General features: G+C 40.1%; 1 non-coding gene across 1 annotated transcript; it reads left to right on the forward strand.

Annotated features, from left to right (window-relative positions):
* The first annotated feature begins 10,917 nt into the window (after positions 1–10,917).
* On the forward strand, positions 10,918–10,991 carry TRNAY-AUA (transfer RNA tyrosine (anticodon AUA)). The gene has a single exon. It is a non-coding gene; the product is annotated as a tRNA-Tyr (tRNA).
* The last annotated feature ends 704 nt before the right edge of the window (positions 10,992–11,695 follow it).

Here is an 11,695-nt window from a genome sequence, read left to right on the forward strand (position 1 = left end):
TAATTGACCTTGTTATCAAGTTTTGGTGATCTTTAAGTAGACAAGTCAACATTTCAAACCCCCTGTTATGGTGTAGGGTACCTGGCCTTCTCTGATGTAATCAGAGTTAGATTTGATTAATTGATTTTATAAAAACAGCTAGGAAGCACAATTTAGCAGTGGGTTGCAGAGAAAAAGAAATATGCTGGCAAAAAAAATCCAATTGAGTGATTAAACAGCTCTTCATTTTCTGGCTTTATTTTTATGCTAACAAATTTGTTCTCTGAAAAGTGTCCACAAAGCCAAGTCTCTGATTAACACCTTTGTAGGGATGGTTTTTCACCTATTACTAAATTAAACTTGCTTCATTGGAAAGGCAGCAAGATGCATCCTCATTTCAATGTCTACTGAAATAATACAGGTTGACACCAGGAAACATTAACGCCACTGCATCCTTGCTGCTTTCTCATGTAGCAGTCTGTTTAATGTGAAAACAAGGTGATATCTAATTAGCACACAGGTAAGGAATTAAGAAAATCTTTATTTAAGGGTGAAGATGTTTCTCACAAAATCGTTGCCCCAATGCATCATTGAAATTCAAGCTGGAAAGATGATTTTAATATATCACTTGTACATTTTGTATTGCTCTTCTGGTGACAATGTAGTTTGTTTTTGTCAATTACCCTTTTAATAATAGGGTAAAGAAAATTAAGTGGATTTTTTAAAGAAAACTATACTGTCAATATACTATTAAAACAAATTAAAATGGTAAAAGTTATTGTACTTTAAGTAAAAATAAAAGAGCAAAAATATCAATCCCAGTTTTGATTACTTTAATTAACAAAAAAAATGCATATAGCAGAGGATAGTTTCAATCTGCCTACCTCTGGGTAATGGGCCCAGCATGCTTCCATTGCAGTACTCTGCTGCACATGTAAGTGCAAGAGATCATGAAGCACTCACTCATCATGGGAAAGTACCAATGTGTTTCTTCATTGGTTGATGGAAGAAACATCTTACAAAAACTCTCCAGATTATTGACTTTTTAAAGTTTTTCTAGGAAACGTTCTAGATGTATGCTTATTAGACTTTGTCAGTATGTACTTTTCGCAAAGTGTCTCTGTGGCGCAATCGGTTAGTGTGTCCGGCTACTAACCAAAAGGTTGGTGGTTCAATTCCAACCAGGGACGTAATTGACCTTGTTATCAGATTTTGGTGATCTTTAAGTAGACAAGTCAAAATTTCAAACCCCCTGTTATGGTGTAGGGTACCTGGCCTTCTCTGATGTAATCAGAGTTAGATTTGATTCAGTGATTTTATAAAAACAGCTAGGAAGCACACTTTAGCAGTGGGTTGCAGAGAAAAAGAAATATGCTGGCAAAAAAAATCCAATTGAGTGATTAAACAGCTCTTCATTTTCTGGCTTTATTTTTATGCTAACAAATTTGTTCTTTGAAAAGTGTCCACAAAGCCAAGTCTCTGATTAACACCTTTGTAGGGATGGTTTTTCACCTATTACTAAATTAAACTTGCTTCATTGGAAAGGCAGCAAGATACATCCTCATTTCAATGTCTACTGAAATAATACAGGTTGACACCAGGAAACATTAACGCCACTGTGTCCTTGCTGCTTTCTCATGTGGAAGTCTGTTTAATGTGAAAACAAGGTGATATCTAATTAGCACACAGGTAAGGAATTAAGAAAATCTTTATTTAAGGGTGAAGATGTTTCTCACAAAATCGTTGCCCCAATGCATCATTGAAATTCAAGCTGGAAAGATGATTTTAATATATCACTTGTACATTTTGTATTGCTCTTCTGGTGACAATGTAGTTTGTTTTTGTCAATTACCATTTTAATAATAGGGTAAAGAAAATTAAGTGGATTTTTGAAAGAAAACAATACTGTCAATATACTATTAAAACAAATTAAAATGGTAAAAGTTATTGTACTTTAAGTAAAAATAAAAGAGCCAAAATATCAATCCCAGTTTTGGATTACTTTAATTAACAAAAAAAAATGCATATAGCAGAGGATAGTTTCAATCTGCCTACCGCTGGGTTATGGGCCCAGCATGCTTCCATTGCTGTACTCTGCTGCACATGTAAGTGCAAGAGATCATGAAGCACTCACTCATCATGGGAAAGTACCAATGTGTTTCTTCGTTGGTTGATGGAAGAAACATCTTACAAAAACTCTCCAGATTATTGACTTTTTAAAGTTTTTCTAGGAAACGTTTTAGATGAATGCTTATTAGCCTTTGTCAGTATGGACTTTTGCAAAGTGTCACTGTGGCGCAATCAGTTAGTGTGCACGGCTATTAACCAAAAGGTTGGTGGTTCAATCCCACCCAGGGACGTAATTGACCTTGTTATCAGATTTTGGTGATCTTTAAGTAGACAAGTCAAAATTTCAAACCCCCTCTTATGGTGTAGGGTACCTGGCCTTCTCTGATGTAATCAGAGTTAGATTTGATTCAGTGATTTTATAAAAACAGCTAGGAAGCACAATTTAGCAGTGGGTTGCAGAGAAAAAGAAATATGCTGGCAAAAAAATCCAATTGAGTGATTAAACAGCTCTTCATTTTCTGGCTTTATTTTTATGCTAACAAATTTGTTCTCTGAAAAGTGTCCACAAAGCCAAGTCTCTGATTAACACCTTTGTAAGGATGGTTTTTCACCTATTACTAAATTAAACTTGCTTCATTGGAAAGGCAGCAAGATGCATCCTCATTTCAATGTCTACTGAAATAATACAGGTTGACACCAGGAAACATTAACGCCACTGCATCCTTGCTGCTTTCTCATGTGGAAGTCTGTTTAATGTGAAAACAAGGTGATATCTAATTAGCACACAGGTAAGGAATTAAGAAAATCTTTATTTAAGGGTGAAAATGTTTCTCACAAAATCGTTGCCCCAATGCATCATTGAAATTCAAGCTGGAAAGATGATTTTAATATATCACTTGTACATTTTGTATTGCTCTTCTGGTGACAATGTAGTTTGTTTTTGTCAATTACCATTTTAATAATAGGGTAAAGAAAATTAAGTGGATTTTTAAAAGAAAACAATACTTTCAATATACTATTAAAACAAATTAAAATGGTAAAAGTTATTGTACTTTAAGTAAAAATAAAAGAGCAAAAATATCAATCCCAGTTTTGATTACTTAAATCAACAACAAAAAATGCATATAGCAAAGGATAGTTTCAATCTGCCTACCTCTTGGTTATGGGCCCAGCATGCTTCCATTGCAGTACTCTGCTGCACATGTAAGTGCAAGAGATCCTGAAGCACTCACTCATCATGGGAAAGTACCAATGTGTTTCTTCGTTGGTTGATGGAAGAAACATCTTACAAAAACTCTCCAGATTATTGACTTTTTAAAGTTTTTCTAGGAAACGTTCTAGATGTATGCTTATTAGCCTTTGTCAGTATGTACTTTTTACAAAGTGTCTCTGTGGCGTAATCGGTTAGTGTGTCTGGCTACTAACCGAAAGGTTGGTGGTTCAATCCCACCCAGGGACGTAATTGACATTGTTATCAGATTTTGGTGATCTTTAAGTAGACAAGTCAAAATTTCAAACTCCCTGTTATGGTGTAGGGTACCTGGCCTTCTCTGATGTAATCAGAGTTAGATTTGATTCAGTGATTTTATAAAAACAGATAGGAAGCACAATTTAGCAGTGGGTTGCAGAGAAAAAGAAATATGCTGGCAAAAAAAAAAAACAATTGAGTGATTTAAACAGCTCTTCATTTTCTGGCTTTATTTTTATGCTAACAAATTTGTTCTCTGAAAAGTGTCCACAAAGCCAAGTCTCTGATTAACACCTTTGTATGGATGGTTTTTCACCTATTACTAAATTAAACTTGCTTCATTGGAAAGGCAGCAAGATGCATCTTCATTTCAATGTCTACTGAAATAATACAGGTTGACACCAGGAAACATTACCGCCACTGCATCCTTGCTGCTTTCTCATGTAGAAGTCTGTTTAATGTGAAAACAAGGTGATATCTAATTAGCACACAGGTAAGGGATTAAGAAAATCTTTATTTAAGGGTGAAAATGCTTCTCACAAAATCGTTGCCCCAATGCATCATTGAAATTCAAGCTGGAAAGATGATTTTTTTTTTTCAAAACAATGTTTATTGAAGAAAGGTAGAGATAGATGTACAAAATTCCATGTCTGGATTCATAGTGGAGAGGTACAAATAACAGAAATACGAGGTAGGTCAGGGTCATACAAGAAAGTCTCGGTATGTGGAAAATACATGCATAATTACATATAGTACATGTAAGAATTTGGTAATAAATGATATCTATAGGATATATTCCACTCCTATTGTCTAGGGTTACCATTTTGCTTAGTGAAATGTGAGATCTGGTATTAAAGAGACATGAAGGTTTCTAGTGGAAGTAAAGACTTGTAATAAGCCTCAGTATCTGACCATATAGACCCTTAGCAGCTGAGAGACCACTACAGACAAGGAGAAAGAAAACAGAAAGTGAAGAGATAATAACCCTTCTTCAAATAATTTTCTATTTTATAAAGAAGATTGGTTAGGTAGAAAAATCGAATTCGTATAGATTGTAGAGGGAAGAGAAATGAGAGGAGAAAGAAAGAAAGAGAGGGGGTGGGAGATGGAAGGGAAGGGGGGGGTGGACAAGACATGAAGACAGGACAACATACAGCATCGTTCTCTAAAGGGAAAACCATACCATAAGGTTGTCAGGTTGGATATATGTCCTGTGGACTGCGATAAGTAGACATTATTTACCGGCTCAACACATTTCAAGCTTAACATAGTTAATAACATTAATCAATCTGTCTATACAAATACCAAGTGGTGGGTTCGAAAATTTTCTGGATTCTGAGCTGAGTGGCATTATCAAAGCTTTGTATAACAGTTTCCCATTTCCTATAGAATCTAGGGGCCCCTGACTCTATATCCGGTACTAGAGCCTGTCGCTCGTAAAATATGTTGTTTAGCAGAGAGGTTCTCATTTCTGTAATAGATGGAGGTTGTCTGTGTAACCAATGGGTGAGGATTAATTTTTTAGCGATAGTGAGGATAACTGTCAGGGCAGGTATAATCTTCTGTTTGTGTGGTCCCAGGTCCCAATCTGAAAAGCAGTAAAATAGACATGCGGTAGGGAGCTTGGTGATTCGAACTGAAAAGATATCATTAACATGGTTTATCAGTTTGTCCCAGAAAGTTCTTATTTTCCTGCAGTCCCAGAAGTTATGATAGTATGTGGCCTCAGCCATCCCACATTTAAAACATCGACCCGTAGAGGCCAGGGTGAAATAGGAATGCTGTTTCGGGGAGATGTAGGCTCTATTTAAGAATTTGAGGTGCGTTTCCTGCAAAGCTGCGGATTTTAAATATTTAAATGTGGGGGACAGTTTGGACATAAGTACCGACATAGCCGGGAAATCAGGTATGTCCCGCTGCCAGCGCGAGTGGAGAGCACTTTGCAAGGGTGTTTTCCCTGAGTCTATGAGAATAGAATATAAATTACGCAGCCTATATCCTATGGTCAGATTAAAACGCAAGAGAGGGGTAAGAGGGTCAATGGCCGTATCAAGGGCCATTCCAGGTGGTAACGACTGTGCAAAATGACGGGATTGGAGGTACATATAAAATTGGGAGTTGGGTAGACCATATCTATCTGATAATGCAGAGAAAGAGTAGAGCTTACCCCCAGGGTCAAAGATATCTCGAATGCACGAGATGCCCTTCTCTTTCCACGTCAAGTAAGCACGGCCGTCCAAACCAGGAGGAAATTGTGGGTTGCCCCAAAAGGTGGTGTAAGGGGAGTTAGAGGAATTCCTGTGCAATCGTTTATTGATAGATTTCCAGGCTTTATAAGTGTCATGAAAGAGTATGTTGGATTTTATATGGGAAGGAATCAGTGAGGTAGGTGCATGAAGGAGAGCAGCTGGGGAGAAAGGATGGAAAAGGTGTTCCTCTATGTTGGGGAGAGTATATACGGAACCACCAGAAAACCAATCCACCATGTATCGATACATAGCTGCATTTGAAAAAGCAGAGATGTCTGGCATCCCAAAACCACCCTCCGGCCTCGGCAGTCGCAAAATATGGCGGGATACCCTAGATTTCTTTTTTGCCCAGATAAATCTTGTAAACAGGGAGTCAAATCGTTGGATATCTGACTTGGAAAGTTGCAAGGGAAGCATTTGGAGGACATAGGATAATTTGGGGAAAATAAAGCTTTTAATAACCACTACCCTACCAGACAATGATAGAGGTAAATCCATCCATCCGTTCAATAATTTCTCCGCCGAGGAGTATATCTGGTGGAAATTAGCAGAGTATAGGGCGTCCAGATTAGGGGGAATCATGATGCCTAAGTATTTAAGTGGAGAGCGGCAAATTGTGAATTGTGTCAGCGTGGGGGATAGAAGGTTTGTGGAGTGACCAGGGCCTAGAGGGAGGAGGCGTGACTTGTCATAGTTCACGCGAAATCCCGAGAAAGAGCTAAAATTATCTATAATGTGCTTTATAGCAGGGATGGAAAATTGGGGGTTAGAGATAAATAAAAGCATGTCATCGGCAAATAGACTGAGTTTCACTTCAGTCGACCCAACACCAATACCAGTATATTCTAGAGACATGCGCAGTGCAGTGGCTAGGGGTTCTATAGCTATAGCAAATAGAAGAGGTGAAAGGGGGCAACCTTGTCTGGTCCCTCTATGGAGGGGGATGGGAGAGGACATATAATTGTTAGAGAGGATTTGAGAGGAAGAGTCATGATAGAGAAGACGTACTGCATGGATGAAGGCCTCCGGGAATCCAAACCTGTGCATGGTGTCAAAAAGGTGATCCCATGTGACTAGGTCAAAAGCCTTCTCAGCATCAAGGGAGAGAAGGGCATAGGGGTTCTGGTCTCCCGAGGTCTCCAACCACTGCATGACAGTCAGTATCTTACGCACATTCACCGTAGAGTGGCGCCCCCAAATAAACCCTGTCTGGTCTTCCTGGATCAGAGAGGGCAAGAGAAGCTTTACCCGGTCTGCCAAGATCTTGGTATATATCTTGTAATCCGTATTCAATAAGGATATAGGTCTATATGAACTGGGAAGCAGGGGGTTTCTCCCTGGTTTATGGAGGATTTTTAGAATCGCAGCGTTGAAGTATAGTGGAGGAGGTGTTCCGGACAACAGCAAGTTGAATAGTTTACAAAGGGGTTTGACCAATTGAGGGGCCAGTATTTTATAGTATTCATTGGTTAGACCGTCAGGTCCAGGGGTTTTGTTTGGTTTCAAACAGTGAATTGCATGGAGCACCTCCTCCTCAGTAATGGGGTTCAGTAGGGGTTGGGATGAGGTAGAAGATAGAGAGGGAAGCGTAAGGGAAGACCAGAAAGAGTATTGTTGTTGGTAATCAATAGAGGGTTCAGAATATAGTGAGGAATAAAAAGACTGCAGAACCTCAGACACCTGGTCACAATCATGTACCACAGTGCCGTCAGCCCTAGTTAGAGCATGGATAAGTGTTGGGGGATGTTGACCTTTCAGGAGATTTGAAAGCAATCGACTAGATCGATTGCCGAATTTATGAAATCTACATTGAGACATAAATGTTAATTTAGATTCGGTTTGGGTTAAGAGTTTGTCAAAAAGGGATTTCTGTTCATGGTAGAGTTTTCTGGTAATTGGGGTGGGGGACTGCGTGAACGCTTGGTAGGCGTCAGTAAGTTTAGATTGAGCATCAAGGTACAGAGCTTGTGTGTCTTTCTTATGTTTGGAGGTGAAGGAGATGATAGCACCTCTTAGTACTGTCTTAGACGTCTGCCAGAACAGGAGCGGTGATTCCTTCTCTGCAGTTATATTACAATGTGTGAAGTCAGCCCATGATGCCTCCAGCATATTTCTAAATTGAATGGAATTGGTCAGGTGGGATGGGAAGCGCCATTGTCTGACAGGGCCTCTATTGGGGAAGGTGGCGAGAGCCATCCAGCAGACCGCATGATCCGACAAGGACACCGGTTCAATTTCAGAAGTTTGCACCCTGGTAAACATAGAAGCCGAGATGAGCAGATAATCGATTCTCGACAGTGTACCATGAGCAGCCGATAAACAAGTGTATTCACGGTCGACCGGATGACAGGCTCGCCACACGTCCACCAAGTGCAGCTGTGACATTAGATATGGTAAACCATATTTGGGAGTATAACGGCTAGATCTGGATTTGGTGTTCCTATCAAGAGCATTGGATACAGTAGAGTTAAAGTCACCTGCGAGTATCACCTGTTTATGAGAGTGTGGGTGCAGTTTAGCGGCAATGGACAGAAAAAAGGGTTGGGGATCGATATTGGGGGCGTATACATTACACAGTAGAAAGCGTGAGTCATCTAGAGTGGCGTCTACAATGAGGTATCTGCCTTCAGTATCAGATTGGGAGGAGTGAAGGTCTACTTGGACGGAGCGTCTAATCAAAATGAGTACCCCACGGGCCTTGGCAGTAAATGGGGCGGACGCCAGCACTCTCCAGCCCAGGCAATTGAGCTTGTCAATCTCAGGGGGAAGGAGATGAGACTCCTGGAGGAATGCAACATCTACATGTAGTTTAGATAAGTAAAGTAAGATTTTCTTCCTCTTTATGGGGGAGTGGAAGCCACCTACATTATATGTGCAAATTTTTAAACTGGTCATCATTCTGCTGAAGAAAGGTATGGTTCATGGCAATAAATAAAACTGATAATATCATATCTACAAAATACATTGCTATCATGGACACAGAAAACCAACAGGACAAGACACAGAGAGGAGAGAACAATGGGTAGAAAAAGTGGGGGAAAGTAAAGCAAAGGATCCAGAAAAGAATGGATCAAAGGATTAGCATCAAAAGTGCACTTCAGGTACAAAGATAATCTAAATTGACCTATAGTTCGCCAATTGGAGAACCAGATAAGAACTCCAGGCTTGCCCCAGCCCTGGTACTGAGAAATAATAAGCATAGCTTATATATGGCATAAACAAAACATAACTTAGAATAATATGTGGAAAACTTTAGGTGGAAGGCGCCTTAAAAGAAGGATCCCATTCAGAATGGGATTAATGATGAAATGGCACCCGCCATAGCATTTACGCCGGTAAGAGAGGCGTCTCCTCCCACCAATAATTTCAAGAACTTCTAGCGATTAACAGCTATAACATAAACAGATATATCAAAGTAATAGAGTAATCGCCAGTAAAGGAGGAGATAACCACGCTAAGGAATTTTATAGCCGTGGTTAGCAGTCAGGAGTCGAGTCCGTTGAGGGCTGGCGCAGTGAGGAACGGCCGTTCTCCTCTTCCAGTAGATATGCTTCCGCATCAGCCACGGTGGAGAAGTCTGTAAATGAAGATCCTTTGAACAGGCGTAATCGTGCTGGGTATATAAGAGCGAATTTTCTATTTGCTTTTGCTAGGCGGGAACAAAGTGGGGTGAATTCACGTCGTGCCCTGGCCACCTCTGCCGAATAATCTTGGAAGATAAAAATCTTCACATCGTTCCATTGTAAGTTCCGCTTACGGCGAGACGCAGACCAGATGGTGTCTTTGTGGATGTAATTTAGACAACGGAAAATAACAGCTCGGGGTCGGGAATCCTGCGTAGGCCTTGCAGGACCAATGCGATGGGCCCTCTCCACAATCATACCCGTGCAGGAATCTTGGATATCAAGCAGATCTGGCAGCGTGTCTTGTATGAAGGAAAGGAGTGCTGGCCCTTTAAGGGCTTCGGGTAGCCCAACAACCCTCAGATTATTTCGACGTGATCTATTCTCGAGATCGTCGACCTTATTAAGAAGCTGGTAATGGGATTTCTGAAGAAAGGCGCACTGTTCCTTTAAATCGGCAACGTCATGAAATGTCTCCCCAAGGCGCTGTTCATTAGCCTGCACCCGTTTGGAAAGCTGTTTAAACTGTGATTTGATGTCATGCACTGCCTGTGTGACTTTGGCAGCATGAGATTCCATAATAGGATTAATGGAGTCCTGAATTGCCTTTACCATGTCAGAGTATGTAATTGGGCCCTCAGCCTGCTCTGTAGTCTTATTAGACTTCTGTGTAGAGGGGGCAGCATGTACAGGGAGAGCTGTGTTCACAGAGGAGTCAGAGGAGGAATGTAACTCACGATCTGTGTGTATTTGCTGCTGCTGCGGATGTGTCTGCTGTCCGGCGGCCATCTTGGATTCCCCTTTCGTTTTTGCAGGACGTTGTTTGAGGGGCTTAGCCGCTTCTGGGGCGGCCAGGAAGCGCTCCATCAGGTGCCAGAGGTGTTCCCACAGGCAGGTGAGCGGTTCTGGAGCGGGCTGTAACGCTATGTGCAGCGTACGGGCTAGCGCGGGCTGGGGCGGCACACGGAGCTCACACTGCTGCTGCTGCACGCATCGGCGCCGTACCCGGAAGTCTGGAAAGATGATTTTAATATATCACTTGTACATTTTGTATTGCTCTTCTGGTGACAATGTAGTTTGTTTTTGTCAATTACCATTTTATTAATAGGGTAAAGAAAATTAAGTGGATTTTTTAAAGAAAACTATACTGTCAATATACTATTAAAACAAATTTAAATGGTAAAAGTTATTGTACTTTAAGTAAAAATAAAAGAGCCAAAATATCAATCCCAATTTTGGATTACTTTAATTAACAAAAAAAAATGCATATAGCAGAGGATAGTTTCAATCTGCCTACCGCTGGGTTATGGGCCCAGCATGCTTCCATTGCTGTACTCTGCTGCACATGTAAGTGCAAGAGATCCTGAAGCACTCACTCATCATGGGAAAGTACCAATGTGTTTCTTCGTTGGTTGATGGAAGAAACATCTTACAAAAACTCTCCAGATTATTGACTTTTTAAAGTTTTTCTAGGAAACGTTTTAGATGAATGCTTATTAGCCTTTGTCAGTATAGACTTTTGCAAAGTGTCTCTGTGGCGCAATCGGTTAGTGTGTACGGCTATAAACCAAAAGGTTGGTGGTTCAATCCCACCCAGGGACGTAATTGACCTTGTTATCAGATTTTGGTGATCTTTAAGTAGACAAGTCAAAATTTCAAACCCCCTCTTATGGTGTAGGGTACCTGGCCTTCTCTGATGTAATCAGAGTTAGATTTGATTCAGTGATTTTATAAAAACAGCTAGGAAGCACAATTTAGCAGTGGGTTGCAGAGAAAAAGAAATATGCTGGTAAAAAAATCCAATTGAGTGATTAAACAGCTCTTAATTTTCTGGCTTTATTTTTATGCTAACAAATTTGTTCTCTGAAAAGTGTCCACAAAGCCAAGTCTCTGATTAACACCTTTGTAGGGATGGTTTTTCACCTATTACTAAATTAAATTTGCTTCATTGGAAAGGCAGCAAGATGCATCCTCATTTCAATGTCTACTGAAATAATACGGGTTGACACCAGGAAACATTAACGCCACTGCATCCTTGCTGCTTTCTCATGTGGAAGTCTGTTTAATGTGAAAACAAGGTGATATCTAATTAGCACACAGGTAAGGAATTAAGAAAATCTTTATTTAAGGGTGAAGATGTTGCTAACAAAATCGTTGCCCCAATGCATCATTGAAATTCAAGCTGAAAAGATGATTTTAATATATCACTTGTACATTTTGTATTGCTCTTCTGGTGACAATGTAGTTTGTTTTTGTCAATTACCATTTTAATAATAGGGTAAAGAAAATTAAGTGGATTTTTGAAA

This window comes from Pseudophryne corroboree, unplaced genomic scaffold, assembly GCF_028390025.1.
Source record: "Pseudophryne corroboree isolate aPseCor3 unplaced genomic scaffold, aPseCor3.hap2 scaffold_389, whole genome shotgun sequence".
NCBI lineage: Eukaryota > Metazoa > Chordata > Amphibia > Anura > Myobatrachidae > Pseudophryne > Pseudophryne corroboree.